We start from the raw sequence: 25,828 nt of genomic DNA, 5'->3' as shown, positions 1-25,828 counted from the left end.
GAGGTCTTCTTCTTCAACTGAGTCTTCTCTAAAACCCAAGTCTTATCAAATCCCAATCTTTTCTCCCTCTCCTAACCTTGAGTCCCACACTTCTCTTCTGCTCTAAACACCGGTGTGGAAGACCTTCAACCCCCAACACGACGACAACGCCATGTTCAAAAAAAAAATTGTACTTGTAAAAAGATGTCTTTGGGATTCTATGAATCTCATACCATGCCCTTCCACATACCACTTGTCCATTGAAGATGAAGTTGTACTTTCTTGTTCCCAAGTAATCAATCCAACATGATGATTCAAACTTGTCATAAACATAGTTTGTGCGATCTTGAAATTGCAATCCCCAAAAGTATTTACGTAATTGTTACATTGCTTCTCTATCAACAAATTAACAACACTTGTCTTGGAAATAATCGATCATGGAAACCTGTGAAATGGAGTCCATAGAAGTCATCAAGTTTGCACCTTTAGGGGCAATAATTTGGGGCCTTCTATTGACCATACAATATGATCTCTTCTGAACAAAAATTGATTTTTTTGCAAAACATAATCTTCATTGGCATCTTCCATGTTTTTAGCACAAGCGTTTGTAGAGATAAATTGCATGTATGATTGTTGTTGTAGAACCGATGTTCCATCATCAAAGGTGACTTGTTTGATAGGCAACCTTCCCAAAGTGACACAACGGAGGTTGTCATCTATGTATGTTCTTGTGGTTTGATCAAGGGCTTTATCTACCACCACACCAACATCCTCTACTCCTAGAAATTCAAAGTTTATCACATCATATGGAAAAGCCAATAATATAACCCCTATCCCAACACACATAGTGTTGCCTTTTGTCCATAGCATCACTTTACATTCTCTCCAACGTTCATGAATGCTAAGCACATCAATATCCTCAGAAGGTAGGACATGGTTTGATTTGTAATAATCTCCTCCATCATGAATTGTTATTGAGTTTGAAACAACCACCACATCTTTCTTTCCCCATTTTGCAAAACCACCTACAATTTCATGAATCTTCATTGTGTCAATTGTTGGGAATGGCAAATATATTTCTACATTTAAATATTTATCAATAGCCACTAAAATATATCCATCTTCAAGTGTTTCTCCATGGCATGTCTCATTTGAATGTATTGCATGCACTCTCCCAAGTGCAACAATCTCATGATCAATTAGCAAATTCACAATTTCTCCAAAATAAAAATTGTTATTCATGATACCTGTACAAGTGAGAAAATGGAGATTTTATCATTTGTATGTTGTCACCTCTCAAAAAGAAGAAAATAGTAATGAAATTGCTAAATAAAATGAAGTGTCAAATCTCATTGAAACAAAAAAAGCACTTAAACATTAGATAGAATGAGTCCAACTTCCATAATAGAATGGAAACATCATACAGAAAGGGGATAGATTTGACCATATGGCAAAAAAAAAACTTTCTCATGAACTATGCCGCCCTAAAGTAAATAAGAATTTTTTTTCTATTATTTTTAGTTTCCCTTGATTTTACTTTATTTTATTAGCTACTCTTTGAGTAAGAAAAAACTTCCTTGTGTATTCTCATTGGGAAAATATATAGCAGATGCTTAAAACTTATACTATATCTATTTAACACGAGAACAATGATTAAAATTGTTTATAATGTGTATAGGAAAATATTTAGCCACCTAGTCAAAAATATATTGTATGTATTGCATACCATAGCAAATATAAAAATTATTTGTGATCACCATAGGAAAAAAGATAGTCAAAGGATTGAAACCTTTGTTGTATGTATTTCACATGACAAAAAGGATAAAAGTTTATTGTGGTCTCCATAGAAAAATATTTAGCCAAATGGTCAAAACTCAAGCAAAATACACACAACAAGGATAAAAGTTAATTGTGATCTTTATGGAAAAAGATTTAGCCGGATGGTCAAAACCTCTATTGCAACTATTTTACACAAGACTTAGGATTAAAATTCTTTGTGATATCCACAAGAAAAAATTTATCCATATGGTCAAAACATGTATTTAACCTAGATGATAGCAAGGATAATAATTGTTTGTGACGTCCATAGAACAAGATTTAGCCAAATGGTCCAAACCTTTATTATATGTCAACAAGGATAAATAATCTCTATAATCTCCATTAGAAAATATTTGATCAATTGATCAAAACCTTCATTTCATGTATTCCACATGACAACAACTATAAAGATATTTCATGTACTCCACATGACAACATTCATAAAGATATTTTATGAGAAACTTTGATCTCATGCTTAAATGTTGAAACCACAATGACCTCTAAAGAATAGGAGATTTCATTCCCTATGACACAAAGTTATAAAGCTTGAGGAAATTTTAGCATCAATTAGAAGCTATTTGAGAAGGAAATATAATTTTTATCATGGCTAAATATTTATAAATCTTATACTACCTACTTGTTGATATTAGTAAAATGTATCATACTAAATTATATTTTTAAGTTATACTATTTTAGTCGAAATCATGTCATATTAGTATATCGTACTATGTGCATATTATGGAATATATTATCACAATATATTTTAAAAATATATATATTAAATCTATTTAGTAATAATTAATAACTATAAATTAAATTTATTAAATCATATTTTGAAAGATTATGTATATTTAATGTATCTAATATGTAATGTGTAACATCATTGAGGATTTTGAAGCCACCTTAGTGATAGTTCAAGAGTAGAATCTCTAGTAGGATAGGATAGAGAGTATGTAGGTAAAATCTCTAGCTGTTAAAATAGGAGCACCCCCTTGTGGGGGTTTGGGGTAACGCCCCTAGTGGGGGTTCAGGAGCAATGCCCTCGGTGGCGGTTTTGGCAGCAACACCCCCAATGGTGGGGTCTGCGGTTCTATCCCCCTCGTCTTATTTGACTGCTCTCCATTATTTCATTTTCTCAAACTAAAATAGATTGTGCCGTGCAAATTATGGTTCGAATCAAGGAAATATGACCAAAACTAGTTATGTCTTCAAATTAGAAAATGTTGCTCCAAGGATTTAGCAATTTAACAGGGCAGTGAATGATCGCCACTCCACAGCGTGTCTGGTCTACTTCACGTGTGATATTTGTTACATTGGCACACAATACTGACCTAATAATTACAACATGTTTTCAACTCTTCCCTACTTCATTTTTAATTTTGAGTTAAACTACATTGATTATGATCATTTCAATCCATACAATTACTATAAATCACACTACTACTCTTTTGTATGATTAGTATTGAATAATATTAAGATCGAATACTAAAAGCATTTTCTAACTAAGAATCATATATGAAAAATAAATGCAATATTTATTTCTGTAGCAATGAGATTAGGTACTCACTCTTGAGAATTCAATGTCTTTATCCTCTTCTTGATTGCTTGATTGATCTCCTGGAGCGCTTGTCCTTTTTGTTGTCCAACCACTACCTTGCAAATGATAGTTTCTTTACTGTGAATATGAAAAACATGATTTCTTGCATAGTTGAAAATAATCTTTTGGTTGTGAATATGAAATATATGATTTGTGTAATATTGAAAAAACTCTCTTAGATGTGAATATGGAATAAATAGTTTGTGCAATGCTTTTATCAATGAATGCTTTCAAAATACTAACCTTTCTTTCTATTTTGTGTTGCTATATACCTTAAGATTTGGCCTCAAGGATAAATCTAGCCTTATATTTCTTGTATCCTTCAGTAATATTAGAGCATTTAATCAAGTTCTTATACATCGTATTATACTTTACTACATAGAACTTTCCATTATACTGTATTTTTGTCGTAAAAGCATTACCATCATATTTTATGGTTACATTCTTTATAATTTTGCAATAAGCATATGGCTATACAATACTTACAAATACTCAATATAATTTTTCCATAGGATGTAATTTGATCATCTAACAACACATATCATGATCTTTCATAAATCTATAGATTAGACCATATGGTCAAAAATCTTCTTACAATATAAGAAGTACTTTTTGTTATTTTATTCAATACAATTTGAGATTTGGCCATGAGGTCAAATATTTTCTTATAATATAAGATGTAATTTATGTTATTTTTTTCAATATACTGTGAGATTTCACCATGTGGCCAAATCGTCTCCTTAATCTTTCTCTTGGCAAAAATATGGACTCTTGTAATATCACAATATCTTGCAACAAATCAACCATTTTGTTCATTTTACTACAAGAATGACATTTTACCATTTGGTAAATTCTTTCTTTTATTATCAACCCTTACTTTAAAAAGGAATGGCTAGTTTCTACTTAGAGTTTCTTACTTTCTATAATTTGGCCATGTGGTCGAATCTTGTCTTGCAACGAAAAAACCACTTTTTTGGAAACTGATCCTAAAAACTTAAGACTAAATCTATGGTGCGTTCAATCACATAAATTTTGGGTATGCTAGATTTGGTTGTATGGAAAAATATTTTAAGAAAAACATCTTCTATATTATCTCCAAAAAGTAAGACCATGTTCTACTTGGAACTCCTTGATTACCTACTATATTTATTGGAAGTTTCGCCATGTGGTCAAAACTTGTCGTGCAAAAAACAAACCACTTTGTTTTCATAAACCATTTCCTTCATTTCAATTTTGCATAAATTCCTATCTATATGTTGATATATAAATATCATATCATTTTGCCACAAATTAGCCACTTTTTCCATTCCACTACAAAATAAAAACTGGCCATATGGTGAAATATTTCATTTTCGTATCAATGCTAGGATCCAAGAATCCCCCATTCTTGTTTCATTCGGCCATATGATCAAATCTAATCTCATACATCTTGCAAACCATGAGACTACTTTTTCATTTCACTATAAAATAATATTTGGCTATATAGTCAAATCCAATTTCACAGCATGTTGCAAAAAATGGATCACTTTCTTCATATAGTTATAAAACTAGATTTGGCCATATGGCTAAAAATAGTTTATAGAAATCGTCTTATCTTGTAGGTTTCACCATGAGGTCAAATCTCCACCTTTCAAGTGTTTTTCACTTTACCTTATATTGACATCTATGGGATTCGCTATATAGCCATATTTGTTTATATGTGAATCTCATATCACAATAAACTACATCCTCTCTTTAACTAGCCTTTAAAAACCCTATGGTTAAAAACCATGGAAAAGTTTCTAATGTTATAGATAAGCCTTATTACTAAATAGGATTTGACCACATGGCTAAAACCAATGACAATGTTTCTTACATGTGCACTAATTAAAATGTTAACTTTGGGCCAAATGGAATTGTAAGATTGCTACATAACCACATTGATATATGGGTGGATCTTATTTTGGACTGAATCTCATTCTCTGATTAAATAGGATTTGACCACATGGCCAAAAGTCTTAGCAAAGTTCCTAGAGTATGATCCTTGCATAAGAAACTTACATGGAGAAGAAATACAATGTTAACTTAGGGACAAAATCATCCATGACATTTTCTACATAACCACAATTATTTTTCACTATATCTCATACCACTCACACTCAACATTTCATTATCACTTGACCATTTGGTTAAGCCCATGGTCAAGTCTAACTATTAATAGGGTTTGATCTTCTCACCGAAGTCCATGGAAAAGTTTTTACTATATGATTCTTGCAAGAGAAACATAATTAATGCTAACTTAGGGCCAAAATAATCCATGAGATTTGATACATAAGCACATATATTTATGGTTGGATCTCATATCACACTTCATCTCAAATTTTAATATTTCATTTTATGGAAGAGTCCCTTTGGAGTACATTTGTCTTGTATTTTGTAAAATCTTGTGTTATTGTGTTTTCAAATTTCAATCTAGAAATCTTCTCTTTTGTCTGACAATCTTTTCTCTTTATAGAACTTTTCAATGGTGAAGAAAGATAGCACTTCCAAAAACGAGACCTAAACCATTGATGGAGTTAGTGGTGATTTTGTGTATCCATGGTATGTGGATATTTATGATAGTAAAGGAAAAATGGCTGGCAATATTATCTTATTCACTTTAAAGAGTGATATTACTTTTTTTCAACAAAATGGTGTCATAGAGAAGATAACAAATGGATGTGCTAGGAAAGAGGGAATACCATGTAATCTTGTAAAGATCAAGGGAAAAAATGTAGTATACAAACTTGATCCTTTGTCATTTCACTTTGCCCGTATTAAAGAGGACGAAGAATACTCTTTGAAAACAATGGGATAGACCTTATTTGACAAGGTAAAGGGCACAGAAGACATTATATTATCATTCCAAGGTGTTCAAAATAGTGAGCTACTTTCCCTATCAAGAAAAGGTGATCGCCCCAACTAAAGAATGAAGCTCTAAGATAAACAAATTGACTTGAGATCTTCACCTTCTCCTCAAGAAGAAAATAATTCACGGAATCCCACAAGCTCAAAGTCAAAATCACCTCAACAAAGTTCCTTGTCACAAGCTCTTGTTGTTAGTATGTCTGCTAACACTACTAAGAATGATGCCACTTTACCTTCCATGCTAGAAGTCACACCTACAAAGCCAATAATTTCTCTTGAGGTCAAGGGAGTAGAAAGAACATTCGATTTTCCTGAGATAATTAAGAAGAAGGGAAAGAAGGAAGAATTAGAATTTCACATGTTTGAAAAATTCTTTCCATTTGGTCCAACAACACAATTTCCTACTCTTGTGGTGGATGTTAATAAGTTGGACACTTATAGTTATAGGATTATATCGAGGCGTCTGTAGTAAATATATATATTCAAAGTAATAATATACATTGTCTAGTAACCAAGCATTTATACACCACGAGAAATGCTAGAATATTAGTTGATTGTCTTGTAAAAATGTGCATTGAGCTTTCAAGAATGACAAATATGGAACCCCAACAAGGACTTTCTAAGACAAGCTCTCAAAGAGTATCATGGCAGGTAATCACATATAGTCTTACCTTCTCTTTTTGTAAAGATTAGTGTGATGCTCTTTCTTTTGTTCTATGCTCACTATTTTGATCTTTCTTTTGTAGAGATTTGTGACATACATTGGAGAAAATTGTGCATCTAGAGATTGCCATATGATTGTTAGCTCCCAAGAAATATTTGATAGTTGGATCAAAATCATGAAGAGATAATCTAGAGGTGAACTTATATCCTAAGAGGAGAGTTCAAGAAAAAAGGGAAGGCAACCTTCTCCTGCTATATTTCATTGCTTTATGGGTTTAAAGAACGGAGACATCCTTGCACTACAAGAGGAGATCAATGAAGGTTATATCCTTTTTCTTAGAAACAAATGGGATAAGGAAGATATAATTGACATGGAAACAAGGGCTAAGAAAATCAAGCAAGATAGGGTTCTAAAGGAGGAATTAGTCACTCTTTTCAATGCTTCAATTCCAGAAAGTAGCGCTATGATGAAGACTTGGGAAGAGCTTGTTGATGATTATGATATCAATGATGAAGTCTACACAAAGATTTTAGGCATTTCAATGATTGGGTATCAAAGAAGCTCACATGTGGGGCAGATCTAGGGCCCCTAACAAATGGAGCAAACGATATTGTAAACTTCCTAGTTGGAAAAAACTAAAATCCTCTTCAATCCTCCACTAATTCCCCTTGGCATATATATGTTGTTGAATGCAATCTAGAAACCTTTGATCTTATACATAATGTTTACAAAGATTTAATTACCATTGGGGTTGTTGTTCTAGTTTCAGCCACATGGGGTTAAGAGAATGAAATGGGACCCTATAAAGTTTGAAAAGATTGTATCCACTCTACTACAAATGATATGTGAACCTAAAAATTTCATATTGTTATCATTTCTTGATCGAAAGTAAATGACAGCTTTGGAAAATGCTCTTGAAAGCATTTCTTGCAAGTATCGCATGCTAATTCGTAGTGTTGACTTCCTACCAATGGATAGAATATTTTCTTTTGGATCTATAGATTCTTTTATGGTTTTGACATTAGTGACCATGGAGAAAAGCTTCATCAGTTTTGAGCCATATATAAACAATGTTGTAATATTCCGCGTGGAGAAAATAAATTGGACTTTTGGAAAAAAAAATTATTCCCCCCTTATCCCCCCCAGCCGACTGACGAGCTGGAGGGGGAGGGGAATAGAAGGAGCTGTAAGCTCCTTGGTGGAGCCTTAGGAGGGAGGGGGACCATGCGTGTTGACACACCATGAGGAAAGATCCCCCTCCCTTCCACTATTTAACCAGGGGGGCCGCTATACAGGAGGTAGGCGTTGCCGTGCTGCATGAAGAGTGAGGGCCGCCGAGATGCCAGACGAAAGACAAAGGAAGGAGGCGCTATCATTATCCCTATTGCCGCCCTGCAGACGATAGAGGGAGGGCCGCCACAAAGCTATCCAAGGCAGAAACCAGAAAGAAGGCGGAGCATCGTCTCTCTCTCTCCCTTTCGACCTGGAACACGCCGTCTGCTACCGCATATAGGCCGCCAGCTGGGGCCACGAAGCCGTCAGACGGCTCAAAAATTTACCCCCTCCGTAAGCTTTTGGAAGCTTAGAAGCTTCCAAAGGGGGGGGCCTTCTTAGCCCCTTTTCCTTGGGCTTAAAAAAACTCCGTGTTTATCCCTTAAGCCTTTCCCTTAGGCTTTATAGGTCTTATCATCCCCCCCTGTGTTTAATCCATTAAGCCTGTCCCTTAGGCTTTAAAACCCTTTTCCCCCCCGATTTTAACCCCCTATAAGCCCCTTTTCCTTGGGATTCCTTAAGCCCCCCTTCCCACTAATCCCCCCCTAAGCCCTTATTACCCCCCTCGCGGGGTTTTAAATCCCCCCCCTAAGCCCCTTGTTCTCCCCCCCCTACCGGGGTTTTAAATTCCCCCCCTAAGCCCCTTGTTTTTTTCCCCCCTCCCGGGGTTTTTTTTGTAATCCCCCTAAGGCCTTGTTTTTTTTCCCCCCTCCGGATTTTTCTTTAGACTATTCAAGTCACACCCATAAGCCTACTTTGTCCTTAGGCTACCTTGCGGACTTCCATTCTCTTGCATTAATTCCTTCACTCACTTTTTAGATCTTTTTGTGAAATTTCTCCCTTAGTTGAGCTCTGTGATCTTAGTTTTATCAAACAAACCGGTGTCCACATACTCCCATGTCCTAAAAATCCAATTCATCATCATGACCTCGTATGATATCCCGTAAGGAAGAAATAGCCATGAGATAGAAGATAGGGAGGGAAGTAGAGGGAGTGAAAAGAGGGAGTGAAGGAGGAAGAGTGGAAAAAAGGTAAAAGAAAAGGAAGGAGAAGACGGTGGAATTCCAAGAAGAAAAAGGAGAAGGCTATCTCACATTCGAACTACGATGCCGCCGAAGAAAGTCCAAGGTGTAGCTGCGAGAGGGTCATCTCCTGGTATCCATGTGGATATCTCACCTCAAAACCAGGTTTTTTCTTCTTGGTGTTAATTCGGTTTTAAGACAATCATGCAAAGAAAAATTGTTAAGGAAAGATATATTTGTTCGAGTTATTTTTAATGAAGGAGTTAGCTTATGAATGACAATGTATACAAATTAGCTTTCTTCAAATTGCATCAAGCACTATAAAATTATAGGCAAGATTAACCATTTACTATAGTAATATATTCCTAAAGTGTAGAAATTATATCTTGCACCATTAGTCTTATTCCTTTCGCAACGAATCATGGTAAAATGGCTAAATTCATGAAAGGTTTCTTTCGATGCTCAAATTACTAGGGAGTTATCTTTGCTAGTTACACATCTTAGCAAGGCAATTGTTGTTATTTGGCATGAGTTCATCTTTAAAGAAAACGGAAGTTAAATGTTAGGAATTAACAAGTATAAAAATTAGATATACGAACTCATTTGGAAAGAAAATGTAATGGGGAATTGCTAGATGACACTCTATTAACACATTTTCCCTGCTATTTGAGGACTTGGAACTAATAAAGTGTGGATACACCAATTTCTCAGGTAGGCCTTTTGTCCCAAGGAGTATTGTTGTCTTTGTATCATCTTGGCATTATGCTATATGCCAAATTAAACTGTATTGATTAGGAAGGTTAATTGTCACAAGGATAGTAAAACCATGACAAGACGAGTAAGATTACCTTCCAAAAGATAACCGAACCAATCTAAACATAGAAACATTCATACCCTAAACACTTGACTACTTTCCTTATCGTAGGGACAATAAATTCATAAAGATAATAAACTAGGGTTTGTCCCTAAGGTTCTTAAATGAAGAAACCCTAGGCCTGACATACGTCAGCTTAAGGAATCTAAACAGATTATTCCATCGCAGGACTTGCGCAACATGTATGAAATCATTTTCTGATTCATTCACAAGGAGAAAAGGGAAAAACCCTCTTCAAGGACGGTAGATCCTTACGCAAGTTATCTTGCAAAAAGACGTAGTTTTGGATATCCTTCTAAATAAGGAAAGTTGTAAAATAGAAACTAGCATATCTAAGGTACCTTAGGGTTAACCAAGTTGGGTATACCCTACACCCGAATATAAGGGATCTTGCCAAGTTACAAGACATCTTGAGAACGACTGCTGATACACTCAAAAAGGAAAGAACACTTCCTTAGCAGTTTGCCATACAACTGGGTTGATTAATGGCAATGTTTGTGCTTGCTAGAGATTTTAGGGCTCTGTTTGAATTATGAATTACAAATTAAAAAAGTACCTATACTTCAGGTTAAAGGCCTGAAGGGAGAGGCAGCTTCAGTTACCCCCGACTACCTGCCTAACCCTAACCAAGGGGGTTGTTGACCGTGCCGGAAACGTGGACCGAACCCGCCGCGAGAGGTCTTTCTGTTAAGCTCTACTTGGAGTAGGAGGATGCTTGGGTGCCAGGGGGGGCTCTGGCCGTAAATCCCTTGCCTTCCGGGTCGTGCATAAGAGGCTAACGTGACTCGGGATTGGATCTCGAGGCCCACATACTAGTCGACAGGCGGAAGCTTGGAATAGTGATCCCTGGAGATTACTGGTTAGCCTTTGGGCAGATTATGGAAAAGCCTACGGGCGGAAATCCTTGTATTTCAAAGATAAAATGATGAAATGTTAAAAGAACTTGCTTAATGTTGTTTTTCTATGTCTCGTGATAAGATTACGTGAAGGAACCAGTGCTTAACAAGGTTAATTAAAGAGGCTGATTATTATATGTCAAATTAATGTGTTAGATAATTACATAACTAAAACAAACCGAGGAAAGTGCGGAGGATGGGCCATGTGTCCGTCCTACGGTTGGGTGGTCCCGGTTAGCCGGGAACTTTTCTCTAAAATCTCAAAGAACAGCGGAATGATCATCATCATCAAAAAGAATAACAAGAACGATGACCTAGAGTTACGTCTTACCGGATTTATGTTGTTTTAGGGGAACGGAATGGGACTATGCCTTATGGCAGAGAGGTTGAGCTTTGCATCCCTCTCGTTTCCCATTCTCCTTGAACCAAGTGCAGCGTGAATCTGCTTCGGACCTGGCGTTTCTACGTAAAGTAGCTCGCTTGGGTCTGACGCTAGTTGTTGTTAGCTAATGACCCCTTTTGGAAAAACCCTAATTCCGGTTGATCCTAAGTGGGAACGGCCAGGAGTCTTCCGCTACGTGGCAGACGCGGGAAGAACTAGATCGCAAAACCCGTAACATTCCATGGGAGTGCCGGGCGGAGTTTTCTAGACATCCTTTCCGATGGACTGCTAAGACGTGTCCTGGATGATACTAGGGGACATGTTACAGTTGGTATCAGAGCAAACCAACAAACATAATTGTTTTTATGAGATCTCAATAAAATGAAGTAAAGAAATTGTTGCTGTCCAAACATTTCCTCATCTTCAATGCTGTCTTGCAGAACTATGAAGCGTGGAACAAGTTTTTGGTGTTTCGGGTCATGTTTATTATTGCAATGCATTCTCCGCTTTATAGACAAAGAATTGGGATAATGAACATCTTGGAGCAGATTTATAATCCATCACCTTTATACATTGAACGAAGATGGACGGGGTCTTCAAGAATCTACTACATAGCTGCCCACCGGCACACTTATCTACAGACCAATCTAAAGAGGATCAAGTGGTTGGAAGACTTGAAAGTCGTGAAGCTGTTCATTTTTGTGGAAGCTCACGTAAATTTGACTTTACATATGCAAGGTCGGAGGGTTGAAATGAACTCATATGTATATGAGGAAGTAACCTGTGTAATCCCAGCCGACATGATTAAAGTGTTTGGCCGCCATGAGAAGTATGGATTCCAATGAAAAGGGTATCCCGAACTTCCAATGAATTATCGATTCCTAAAGATCCATGACCCAAAACCCTACTATTACATAGTCCCTGTAGACAAATGCAATACAACGTTGTTCTCCCCAAACTGAATGTAATGATTGGATTATCATCACATGCGATGTTGTATAAGCTTACGCCCATGTAAATATAAATAAAGATTTCTTTTATCAATATCTGGCTGTGCATCAGAGTTGTTAAAAACTTAATTAGCTTCATTATTTACGAGATAGCTGAACTAAAGATAAGCTAACGTCAATTATCATATAATAACGTTAAGAAAAATTTTATCCAGGCACAACCCCAGGTACAGGTTCCAAATTTGCCCCTTACATCAAGTACTGCTGTGACCCAGGAGAAGAAGTTCCTCCTCAAGCAGATAAAGCCACCCGAGTTTGACGGGAGAGGCAGATTCGTCCAGTCTGATGCTGAAATTTGGATTGAATCTATAGAGGATTACTTTGAAGCAACTGGTACTGCACCTACCAATCAGGCCATGCTCGCCAAGTTAAAACTCACCGACGAAGCCAGACTTTGGTGGAAACAATGGTGCAGGGATCAAGGGACTTCAGAGGGGTCCGTTACCTGGGAGAAGTTAAAGAAAGCCGTGCAGGGGAGATATTTGCCACCTGCATATCGTACTCAGAAAATGAATGAGTTCTACGAGCTAAAACAGCTAGGACTCACCCTTGACGCATACTACTCTAAATTTGTCTCACTCTTAAAATATGCGCCACAGATGGACACGACACAGCAGGTGTCCAAATTTTGCGCAGGCTTAAATCCACCCGTAAATACCCGTCTCGAATCTATGCGTCCATCAGATCTGCAGTATGCACTCATTTGAGCGGGGCCTATAATTCAGGAAGTGCAAGCTAGACCAAGGGGTAACAAAACTTGGTCCTATAGTGACCCGAACAGAGGAGCATTCAGACCTCAAGTGAAGAGAGTTCAAGGTCACAATCAGGGACAAAGGAAGAAAGCAATGACAAATAACGTCAACAACTTTGTTCCTACTCAAAGTAATGGCCGAAACCTCCGATGTTTCCACTGCAATGAACCCGGTCACTTCAAGAGGCAATGTCCCAAGCTCAGCGGGGGACATCGTCAAACGCCTTTCCAAGGTGCAAGCCGCGGTCAAGGAGCCGCCACCTGTGGAAGAGGAAGAACTTACTGCATTGCCAATAGGCAAAGATGCGAAGAAGAAGAAGAGGAAGATCCGACTATGGAAGCAGAATTCGAAAGAGCGACAGTCCATGCCGCTTTACACAAGAAAGGGCCGAATCGCTAGTTCTCGGTGATTCAAACACCGTCGGACTATCAAGGTAAAGGTTTCAAAACCTTGATTGATTGTGGCAGTACACATTCCTTTATCTCACCAGCATGTGCAAAAAGATTAGGAATAGCCACAGTAGAAGCACCTACACTGCTTGTGGAATTGGCAAATGGTCGTGAGGTAACTTGTACCAGGCAAACTGCTAAGGAGGAATTCTTTCTGGGAGGAAAGAAAATCTCACTCAAATTCAGAGTCATGAATTTAGGTATCCATGAGTGTCTACTCGGGATGGATTGGCTTAAGCCTAATGACGCCCACATCCACTGTGGAAAGGGTCAAGTTTCCTTTCGAAACTCTGAAAGGGAGTTTGTCACAACTCAAGGTGAGGCAGGAGTGCCAAGAATCCAATTAGCCAAAGTCTCTCGGATCATAAAAGGAGTCAGAAAAGGATTACCCGTTTACCTGATCAAACTCAACAAGTTAGATCAAAAGCAAGAGTCTCATGAAGGACCTTCTTGGATAAAGGAATACGCTGACGTATTCCCTGAGGAATTGATTGAACTTCCGCCTCCAAGAGAAGTAGATCATGAAATTAGGCTAGTGCCTGGAGCTGCACCAATTGCAAAGAGACCTTATAGAATGTCCATACCAGAAGCAATTGAGTTGAAGGAACAGCTCAAGCAAATGTTGGATCAGGGTTACATCCGGCCTAGCAACTCACCATGGGGAGCTCCAATACTATTCCAAAAAAAGAAAGATGGGACACTTCGACTATGTATTGATTACCGAGGGTTGAATCAATCAACAGTCAAGAACAAGTATCCTATTCCTAGAATAGATGAGCTTCTTGATCGTCTTCAAGGTGCAAAGATCTTCTCCAAGATTGATCTCAGGTCAGGTTACTATCAAATAAGGATCAAGGAAGAAGATATTCCAAAAACGGCCTTCAATACAAGATATGGGCACTTTGAGTTCTTGGTTATGTCATTCGGGCTTATAAATGCACCTGCCACCTTCAATAGATTAATGCAGGATATTTTTAGACCATATCTTGATGATTTCGTGCTTGTCTTCTTCGATGACACTTTAGTCTATTCTAAACAGGAATAAGATCATGAACCTCAACTTCGGATTGTCCTTGAGACAATGAGGTCCCATAAGCCGTATGCAAAAATGAAGAAGTGTGCATTCTTCAAGCGTCAGATTGAATATCTGGGATTCATAGTATTATCAAAAGGAATATCAGTAGACCCAGCCAAGGTTAGAGATGTGCTTGAATGGCCAATACCAGTATTCGTCAAAGAAATACGTAGCTTTCTTGGCTTGACAGGATGGTATAGGGTCTTTATCAAAAACTATGCTTTGATTGCAGCACCTCTTACAGACTTACTAAAGAAGCAGACTTCCATTACATGGTCAACTTCCGAACAAAATAGCTTCGACAAATTGAAGCAAAGTTTGGTATCAGCACCTATTCTAAAACTTCTTGACCTCAATAAGGAATTCGAGGTAGTAACTGATGCCAGTATTCTTGCCTTGGGGTGTGTACTTATGCAGGAAGGTCATCCAGTAGCATACTCTTCAAGGAAATTGAAGAGTCATGAAAAGAATTATGCCACGCATGATCTTGAATTATTAGCTGTCATCCATGCTTTAAAGCTTTGGAGACACTACCTGCTGGGTAACAAGTTTACTCTAGTAACCGATCATAAGAGTCTCAAATGGATTTTTACCCAGAACGAGCTCAATATGAGGCAACGTCAGTGGATTGAAGTATTGGAGGAATATGATTTTGAAATCAAGTACCGACCAGGGAAAGAGAATGTAGTTGCCGATACACTCAGTTGTCGCAAGGCATTCCTAAATTCCCTAATCTTGTAGAATCCATCAACGGCTAGATCTCTAGCTACAAAGGTATCTATGCCAAACAACCCTATACTTGAACTAGCTAGAGAGGAAGCATGCCATGATTTGACCTACCAAACAATGATAAAGGAAATATCTACCAAGGAGTAGAATCAGAAGTTGCAAGCTAAGTATCAGGAATTTTCCATTGATAATGGACTTGTCTACTACAGAACAAGGCTGTGTATACCAGCAAGCCAGTCACTTAAGTAGAAGATATTATGGGAAGCTCATGATTCTCCTTTCACAGGACATCCTGGCTATGCAAAAACTCTTAACGCAGTTAGGAAGAGCTACCATTGGGAGAGGCTCAAAGGTGATGTTCTCAAATATGTCACTGAATGTTTGTCTTGCCAACGTATCAAGGCCGAACATGTCATGATGCCAAGGAAACTGCAACCACTTGACATTCCCCAAATGAAATAGGAATTCATCAGTATGGATTTTGTTATGGGCTTACGCCAAATCCAAGGAGGATACAATTCCATTATGGTGGTGGTTGACATGCTTACCAAGGTTGCACACCTGATTCCAGTAAAGACAAACTATAAAGCCTCCGACATTGCAAGATTGTTTATCAAGGAGATATTCAAGCTACATGGGTTACCTAGAAGAATCATTAGCGATCGAGATTCTCTCTTCACATCACACTTCTGGAGAGCTAACTTTGAAGCTATTGGGACTGAACTCTGTTTTAGCACCGCCTACCATCCCCAAACAGATGGCCAAACAGAGCGAGTAAATCAAGTCATCGAGGATATGCTTAGGGCATACTGCTGTCGAGAACCTAAGATGTGGATTCAATACTTGCCTTTGGTTGAATTTGCCTACAATGCTTCTTACCAGCAGAGCATTCAAATGACCCCTTTCCAGGCATTGTATGGTCATGATTGTCGAAGTCCCCTAAACTTTTCTGATCCAACCCTAAGAGTTGAAGCTTCAAGACAAATGTTGGAGGACATGGATGATCAAATAAGGTCAATAAGACAAGACATACAAGCAGCCAAGGATAGACAAAAGGCATATGCAAATTTGAAACGTTAAGAAAGAGTCTTCGAAGAAGGAGACATGGTCTTCATTCAGGTACGCCCTAAAAAGAGTTCTCTATCCCTAGGAGAATGCAAGAAGCTAAGTCCAAGGTATTGTGGGCCATATAAAATCCTCAAATGCCTAGGACCCAATGCTTATAAATTGCAACTCCCTGAGAACCTAAAGGTTCACAATGTATTCCATATCAGCCTATTGAAAAAATATGTACCCAATCCTAATCATGTACTTGATGACCAACAAATTGTAATGCCTAGTCAAGGAGTCCTTGAACTAAGGCCAGAAAGGATCTTAGATGTTAGGGAAAGACAGTTAAGATCTAGAACCTTGAAAGAATGCCTTGTCCAGTGGAAAGATTATCCCGAAGAGGATGCCACTTGGGTAGATGAAGGCACTCTAAACCATCAATATCCCCAGTTTATCTCGAGATGAGGACATCTCGATTCCTCCAAGGAGGAGAGAATGTAATATTCCGCATGGAGAAAATAAATAAGACTTTTGGAAATTTTTTTAATTCCCCCCTTATCCCCCTAGCCGACTGACGAGCTAGAGGGGGAGGGGAATAAAAGAAGCTGTAAGCTCCTTGGTGGAGCCTTAGGAGGGAGGGGGACCATGCGTGTTGACACGCCATGAGGAAAGATCCCCCTCCCTTCCACTATTTAACCAGGGGGAGCCGCTGTACAGGAGGTAGGTGCTGCCGTGCTGCATGAAGAGTGAGGGCCGCCGAGATGCCAAACGAAAGACAAAGGAAGGAGGCGCTATCATTATCCCTGTTGCCGCCCTATAGAAGATAGAGAGAGGGCCGCCACAAAGCTATCCAAGGTAGAAACCAGGAAGAAGGCGGAGCATCGTCTCTCTCTCTCTCTCCCTTTCGACTAGGAACACGCCGTCTGCTACCGCATATAGGCCGCCAGCTAGGGCCACGAAGCCGTCAAACGGTTCAAAAATTTACCCCCTCCGTAAGCTTTTGGAAGCTTAGAAGCTTCCAAAGGGGGGGGACCTTCTTAGCCCCTTTTCCTTGGGCTTAAAAAAACTCCGTGTTTTATCCCTTAAGCCTTTCCCTTAGGCTTTAAAGGTCTTATCATCCCCCCCCTGTGTTTAATCCATTAAGCCTGTCCCTTAGGCTTTAAAACCCTTCCCCCCCCCGGTTTTAACCCCCTATAAGCCCCTTTTCCTTGGGCTTCCTTAAGCCCCCCTTCCCACTAATCCCCCCCTAAGCCCTTATTACCCCCCTCGCGGGGTTTTAAATCCCCCCCCTAAGCCCCTTGTTCTCCCCCCCCCTCCCGGGGTTTTAAATTCCCCCCCTAAGCCCCTTGTTTTTTTCCCCCCTCCCGGGGTTTTTTTTTAATCCCCCTAAGGCCTTGTTTTTTTTCCCCCCTCCGGATTTTTCTTTAGACTATTCAAGTCACACCCATAAGCCTACTTTGTCCTTAGGCTACCTTGCGGACTTCCATTCTCTTGCATTAATTCCTTCACTCACTTTTTAGATCTTTTTGTGAAATTTCTCCCTTAGTTGAGCTCTGTGATCTTAGTTTTATCAAACAAACCGGTGTCCACATACTCCCATGTCCTAAAAATCCAATTCATCATCATGACCTCGTATGATATCCCGTAAGGAAGAAATAGCCATGAGATAGAAGATAGGGAGGGAAGTAGAGGGAGTGAAAAGAGGGAGTGAAGGAGGAAGAGTGGGAAAAAGGTAAAAGAAAAGGAAGGAGAAGACGGTGGAATTCCAAGAAGAAAAAGGAGAAGTCTATCTCACATTCGAACTACGATGCCGCCAAAGAAAGTCCAAGGTGTAGTTGCGGGAGGGTCATCTCCTGGTATCCATGTGGATATCTCACCTCAAAACCAGGTTTTTTTCTTCTTGGTGTTAATTCGGTTTTAAGACAATCATGCAAAGAAAAATTGTTAAGGAAAGATATATTTGTTCGAGTTATTTTTAACGAAGGAGTTAGCTTATGAATGACAATGTATACAAATTAGCTTTCTTCAAATTGCATCAAGCATTATAAAATTATAGGCAAGATTAACCATTTACTATAGTAATATATTCCTAAAGTGTAGAAATTATATCTTGCACCATTAGTCTTATTCCTTTCGCAATGAATCATGGTAAAATGGCTAAATTCATGAAAGATTTCTTTCGATGCTCAAATTACTAGGGAGTTATCTTTGCTAGTTGCACATCTTAGCAAGGCAACTGTTGTTATTTGGCATGAGTTCATCTTTAAAGAAAACGGAAGTTAAATGTTAGGAATTAACAAGTATAAAAATTAGATATACGAACTCATTTGGAAAGAAAATGTAATGGGGAATTGTTGGATGACACTCTATTAACACTTTTCCCCTGCTATTTGAGGACTTGGAACTAATAAAGTGTGTATACACCAATTTCTCAAGTAGGCCTTTTGTCCCAAGGAGTATTGTCGTCTTTGTATCATCTTGGCATTATGCTATATGCCAAATTAAACTGTATTCATTAGGAAGGTTAATTGTCACAAGGATAGTAAAACCGTGACAAGACGAGTAAGATTACCTTCCAAAAGATAACCGAACCAATCTAAACATAGAAACATTCATACCCTAAACACTTGACTACTTTCCTTATCGTAGGGACAATAAATTCATAAAGATAAGAAACTAGGGTTTGTCCCTAGGGTTCTTAAATGAAGAAACCCTAGGCCTGACATACGTCAGCTTAAGGAATCTAAACAGATTATTCCATTGCAGGACTTGCGCAACATGTATGAAATCATTTTGTGATTCATTCACAAGGAGAAAAGGGAAAAACCCTCTTCAAGGACGGCAGATCCTTACGCAAGTTATCTTGCAAAAAGACGTAGTTTTCGATATTCTTCTAAATAAGGAAAGTTGTAAAATAGAAACTAGCATATCTAAGGTACCTTAGGGTTAACCAAGTTGGGTATACCCTACACCCGAATATAAGGGATCTTGCCAAGTTACAAGACATCTTGAGAACAACTGCTAATACACTCAAAAAGGAAAGAACACTTCCTTAGCCGTTTGCCATACAACTGGGTTGATTAATGGAAATGTTTGTGCTTGCTAGAGATTTTAGGGCTCTGTTTGAATTATGAATTACAAATTAAAAAAGTACCTATACTTCAGGTTAAAGGCCTGAAGGGAGAGGCAGCTTCAGTTACCCCCGACTGCCTGCCTAACCCTAACCAAGGGGGTTGTTGACCGCGCCGGGAACGTGGACCGAACTCACTATGAGAGGTCTTTCCATTAAGCTCTACTTTGAGTAGGAGGACGCTTGGGTGCCAGGGGGGGCTCTGGCCGTAAATCCCTTGCCTTCCGGGTCCTGCACAAGAGGCTAACGTGACTCGGGATTGGATCTCGAGGCTCGCATACTAGTTGACGGGCGAAAGCTTGGAATAGTGATCCCTGGAGATTACTGTTAGCCTTCGGGCAGATTATGGAAAAGCCTATGGGCGGAACTCCTTGTATTTCAAAGATAAAATGATGAAATGTTAAAAGAACTTGCTTGATGTTGTTTTTCTATGTCTCGTGATAAGATTACGTGAAGGAACCAATGCTTAACAAGGTTAATTAAAGAAGCTGATTATTATATGTCAAATTAATGTGTTAGATAATTACATAACTAAAACAAACCGAGGAAAGTGCGGAGGATGGGCCATGCGTTCGTCCTACGGTTGGGTGGTCCCGATTAGCCGGGAAATTTTCTCAAAAATCTCGAAGAACAGCGGAATGATCATCATCATCAAAAAGAATAACGAGAACGATGACCTAGAGTTACGTCTTACCCGATTTACGATGTTTTAGGCGAACGGAATGGGACTATGCCTTATGGTAGAGAGGTTGAGCTTTGCATCTCTCTCGTTTCCCATTCTCCTTGAACTAAGTGCAGCGTGAATCTGGTTCGGACCTGGCATTTGTGCGTAAAGTAGGTCGCTCGGGTCTGACGGTAGTTGCTGTTAGCTAATGACCCCTTTTGGAAAAACCCTAATTCCGGTCGATCCTAAGTGGGAACAGCCAGGAGTCTTCCGCTACGTGGCAGACGCGGGAAGAACTAGATCGCAAAACCCGTAACATTCCATGGGAGTGCCGGGCGGAGTTTTCTAGACATCCTTTCCGATGGACTGCTAAGACGCGTCCTGGATGATACTAGGGGACACGTTACAAATGTCAACAAGCCTTCCATTTTGGACTTTGAAGGCTTGGACAAGGAGTGCAATGATGAAGATCTTGAACAAGAACAAAGGATTGCAAAGGCCGTTTTGAGAAAGAAAAAGAAAGTTTTGGAAACTACAATCAAATCATTCAATGATTCTCATAAGGTTGGATTTGATGTATATGCAAGTGGAATTGCATCTAAGGTGGCATTGGTAAATCATATGAAGACTATTGTAGTGGTTTGCAACACTCAAGAGCAAAGAGAGGTTGAAGCACAAATGTGGAGGGTCCATGAGAGTGCCAAACATGATTCAAACTCCGAATAGGTTCCTCCTACTGAAGTTCAAGTTCTTGAAGTACCACCCGAGGGCATAGAATAATCAAGCGAAGATATAGCAAGTCTAATTATGAAAGAGAAATTAAAGGCTACTTCAGGTGTTTAAACTATGTTCCTTCTCCTTTCATCAAGGAAGACATATTGATGTAATTTTGACTTTTCTCTTGAGAAGTTAGTTCCATTAGCATTTGCAATATTTTCTTTCTTTGATGATCTTACTTAAAGAAACTATGTCTTTAGTTTTTTAATTTTTTACAAAATGTACCAAGCATGTTTGGTTGAAAAAATATATTTAAGTAAATATTTTGCCAAAATAGTATTAACGAGCTCATTAAAATTTATTATCCTTTGTAAGGATAACTGTTTGATTGTAATCTAGTGTGTAAGAATACTTATCATAATGAAAAGTTTGAGCTAGCTATGCAAAATTTAGTTAAGTCTATTTTAGAACTTATTTCAATTAAACTCTTATATGTGTTGTGTAATGATCTTGTCATGTTAGTTTTGGTTAGATTTGTCCACATGGTCAAATCTCTTATTTGATCTTATAGCCTCTTTTACTACATCACTAGTGTATGTCTATGCATATACCTTAGGATAAGAGAGCCAACAACATATTGCACACCCCAAAAAAGATTCATTATTGCACCTCCCAAATGAGTTTTACCTCAATAGCAAATATTGCAACAAAGATTTCACTCCAATGTATCTTTGAGATGTGTATATGGAATGTTAAGGTAAAATCCCTGTTACAATTCACGAGTTTAAATATCTATGCGATATAACTAGTTCAAAAATAGAATGGTTAGTCCTTAAGAAGAAACTATGAATTTTTTTCCAAATAGAGTATAACTTATCTCAATTAAATTGTCATGTGTCACTTATATGTGACATGGTTTTGGTAACATGGTTAAAAGTATCATGTTTAAATTTTCTTTTAATAATTAGGACTAATAAACACCTTCTTTATACATGCCATTTTGAAGGCCTTTTTTGAAACGGAGTATGTTAAATATTATAATGATAATATAATTTTTGCAACTAATTACAAGATTCTATTGTTAGTATCTCAAGTATACTTATAATTAGAGATAAAAAGTAGGTATGAAAAAATGACTTTATTAGAATAGATTTTACTTCAAAGAAATCATCATATATATATTTGTTCACCTCATCATATTAATCTTGGTTAGATTTGACCACATGGTCAAATGCCTCTTTTCTTAAGACATCATTTATTAAGTAGTAGTTATGTATGTATTTGTCAATGTGAAGTTAAATTGCTTTAGTGTTCTATGCTAGATTATAGCTCAAACATTAAGTAGAATGATGAGGAAGTAAATGAATCTAATGTGCTTCTTTTTATTCTTTGTAACTTCAACTAAGACATCTATGGTTGGATATCTAACAGATTCAACAATAGTAGAGTAGGATGATGTGATTGATGTGTCCTTGATAAGAAATGCAACACAATTATGCATAATACTTGATCTCAATGGTCTTCTTTTACAACTATACTTTGCTAAGTCTAAAAGGTTTTAAAGCTTTCAAATGGAAAAGCAATGGCTTGTTCTTCAACCAGGATGTATGGAGTTCCTTGAAGCCTTATTTGCAAGATTCCAAGTGGGATTTTGGTCAATTGCTTTACATAAGAATGTCATGGCAGTTATTAAGTACTTGGAGATCCATGTAAAAAGGAAGTATCATTTCTTCATGATTTGGGGCCAAGAACAATGTCATAGACATCGACTCAAAATCATATATAGGCCAGATAAGATGGGAGTAGAAGTAATGTTCAAGTCTCTAAAGTATGTATGGGATCAATATGGAGATGTTTGTCAACATACCAAGACTATTCTCATAGATGATAGTCCTTACAAAGGATCTCCAAATCCTGTTGAGAATTGTTTTTATCCAAAAACATTTGATATTGGCCGTGAGGACTCTATCTTGATCAAATAACTTCTACCTGACTCGCTTAGGAAAATACCATGATTCACGTGAAGTCATCAAGTTTGATCGATATGGACAGGATCCAGTTTAATATGGACATGAATTGTATGCTCAATTCAAGGTTGTCATTGATAAATGGACTAGAGTAGAGAATGATGGTATTTCATCTTCATCATCAGCACCGCATGAGACCATGATTGATAAAGATGGTATATATATTCAATCTTCAATTACTTCTCGCTTCAAGAGACTATCTATTATACAAACATCCTCAACAAATGCCTCACGTCATCTGTCTTTTACATTGAATAGCTTACAATTATCCATGTTGAAGCAGACTCCTTTAATCTTTACTTTGAAATATATGAAATCAATGCAACTTGCTCATGAGTTAGGATATCACAAACATTTCATAAATGGTAGTGCAGCTAAACATTTGATACAAAATCTACCAAATTGTATTTTCCCAATATACATGATGTAACAAAAAGACGGTGACACTATATGGACTAATTTTGACTTTCATAATAAATATATTCCTTACATTAAAGGCTTTTGCATGGCTATGAAATATATGCTTGTTAAAAATCTAAAGTGTTTTATGTAGTTACCTTGGTATTTCTAAACACTACCAATATCAATGAGAGAATCTACTTGATGTTTTTATTCTTTCAATAACATTAGTTAATTGTGTTGAAATTTCTTATAAAGTGGTTTAAATCCGATTTTGTACTTTATGACCATGTATTATACAAACATACTCAACAAATGCCTCACATCGTCTATCACTTACATTGAACAACTTACAATTATCCAAGTTGAAGGAGACTCCTTTAGTCTCTAATCTGAAAGATATGAAAGTAATGCAACTTACTCATGAGTTAGGATATCACAAACATTTCATAAATGCAGTGCAATTATCTACAAAATTTGTATTTTTCCAATATACATGATGCAGCAAGACAATGACTCTATATGGACTAATTTTGACTTTCATAGCAAATATATCCATTACATTAAGGCCTTTTTCATGGCTATGAAATATATGCTTGTTAGAAATTTAAAGTGTTGTATGTAGTTACCTTGGTGTTTTTAAACACCACCAATATCAATGAGAGAATATACTTAATGTTTTTAATTCTTTCAATAACATTAGTTAATTATGTTGAAATTTCTTATAAAGTAGTTTAAGTCCAATTTTGTACTTTATGTCTTAGCTAACAAATAATTCTTAGTTAATAATAAACTGTATTTCTATTTCTTTAGAAACACAAACCGTCGGTCAGAGGTTAAATCTTTAGTCTTAAAAAAATCATAAAATTCTAGTGTGGTATATAAATGTTCATTTTATGATATGAAAGTTCATTTAGCTAGTCAAAGTGTGAAGCTAGTTGATTTTGGCCAAAGCCAATATCCATCTTGTCCATATATTGTTAAGATAGATAGAGATTTTGAACAAAAGATATATATATATATCATGCATATACGTACAAATAATGCAAATGGGGTGAGCAATTATTTAATATACTTGTGTCTATTGGTTTACATTAAAAAAAGAACCATCACATCATAGGTTATCCAAACTTATTACTATATGGTATTAGATCAAGTTATTAAACCACACTTAGTTAGTGGTTACTCTTTTAAGGTCCTAGTCCATGAAACTTATACATGTCACTTCAAATGATGCTATATCTAAAAGAAAAAACTCATATTATAATATCTTCAAATCTATAACATTATAAGTTTTGGCCATGATAACATATTTTCATACAATGTTTAAGGCTCTTGGATTCTAAATTCTCTCTCCACTCCATCAAACCTTTGTATTCTTACATTAAACTTGGAAATTTCCTAGGTATATACTAGTTAAGCCTCCTTGATGTTTCCACCGCCATACAACATCCTATTTTGTTAGTATGCTAGAAAAGATAGAGGTGAAATTCAAATCTTCTAATAGCCACATAGCTTGCATTCATCATTTAAGCTCTCAAGATGTGCGATCTCATATTTGTAACATACAAAGTGCCCTTTAAAGATAAACATAAACATAGTGATTTCTTTCATTCACAAAAGTAAGACATTCATTAAAAGTGGGACTTGGGAAATTCCTAAAATCTCTAATATGGTGTTATGTTTTATTATTGCATTAGGGCTTGCTCCTTGAGAATTACTTTTTCTAGATGAGGACATGGATCTCCTCGCTAGACGATGTGCATAATATACATGGGATGAGCACAATGCCTTGCTCCTCATCATGTGCCTCCAAGTTCACTTGAAATATTTTGTTGAATATGCAAGCCCCCATGACACAATGCAAAATGACACCTATAATAAGATAAACGATAGCATGCCCCTTCATCTACATATACAAACAAAACAAGATAATTACAACTTTAACAAAGAAGAAAAAAAGTAAAACCCTTATTTCCCTCTCCCTCTCTCTCTTTTCATCTCTCTCTTAATTACCCCTTATTTCTCTTTTTCCATCACTATCTATATATATATATAAATATATATGTCCCTCCCTCCCTCTCTCTCTTTCCATCTGCTTCTCCCTTTCCATCTCCCTCTCTCACTCTCTCTCTCATCCCCTCTCTCTTATCTTCTCTCCATCTGTCTCTCTCACCCTTCCTCCTTTTGTCTATCCATCTCTCTACCTCTCCATCTCTTATCTTTTCTCTTACTCAATCTATTTTAATCTCCCTCTCTCTCTCTCTCTCCCCCTTTTGGGACCCAAAATGGGCCAAACATTAGCACTAAGGCTCTAGTCCAAGCCTCTACCACTCACCTAAAATCAACCCACATGGCCTTGCGGCTAGAAGTGTCTAAGAGATTTGTCTTTGTACGATTTTTTAGTCCAACGAATAATTCTTTCCCCACTCCTCA

This window comes from Lygodium microphyllum, chromosome 28, assembly GCF_053477565.2.
Source record: "Lygodium microphyllum isolate KBCC chromosome 28, Lygodium_microphyllum_v1.1.10, whole genome shotgun sequence".
NCBI lineage: Eukaryota > Viridiplantae > Streptophyta > Polypodiopsida > Schizaeales > Lygodiaceae > Lygodium > Lygodium microphyllum.
The sequence above is the reverse complement of the archived record's forward strand: the minus strand, read 5'-3'. Positions refer to the sequence as shown.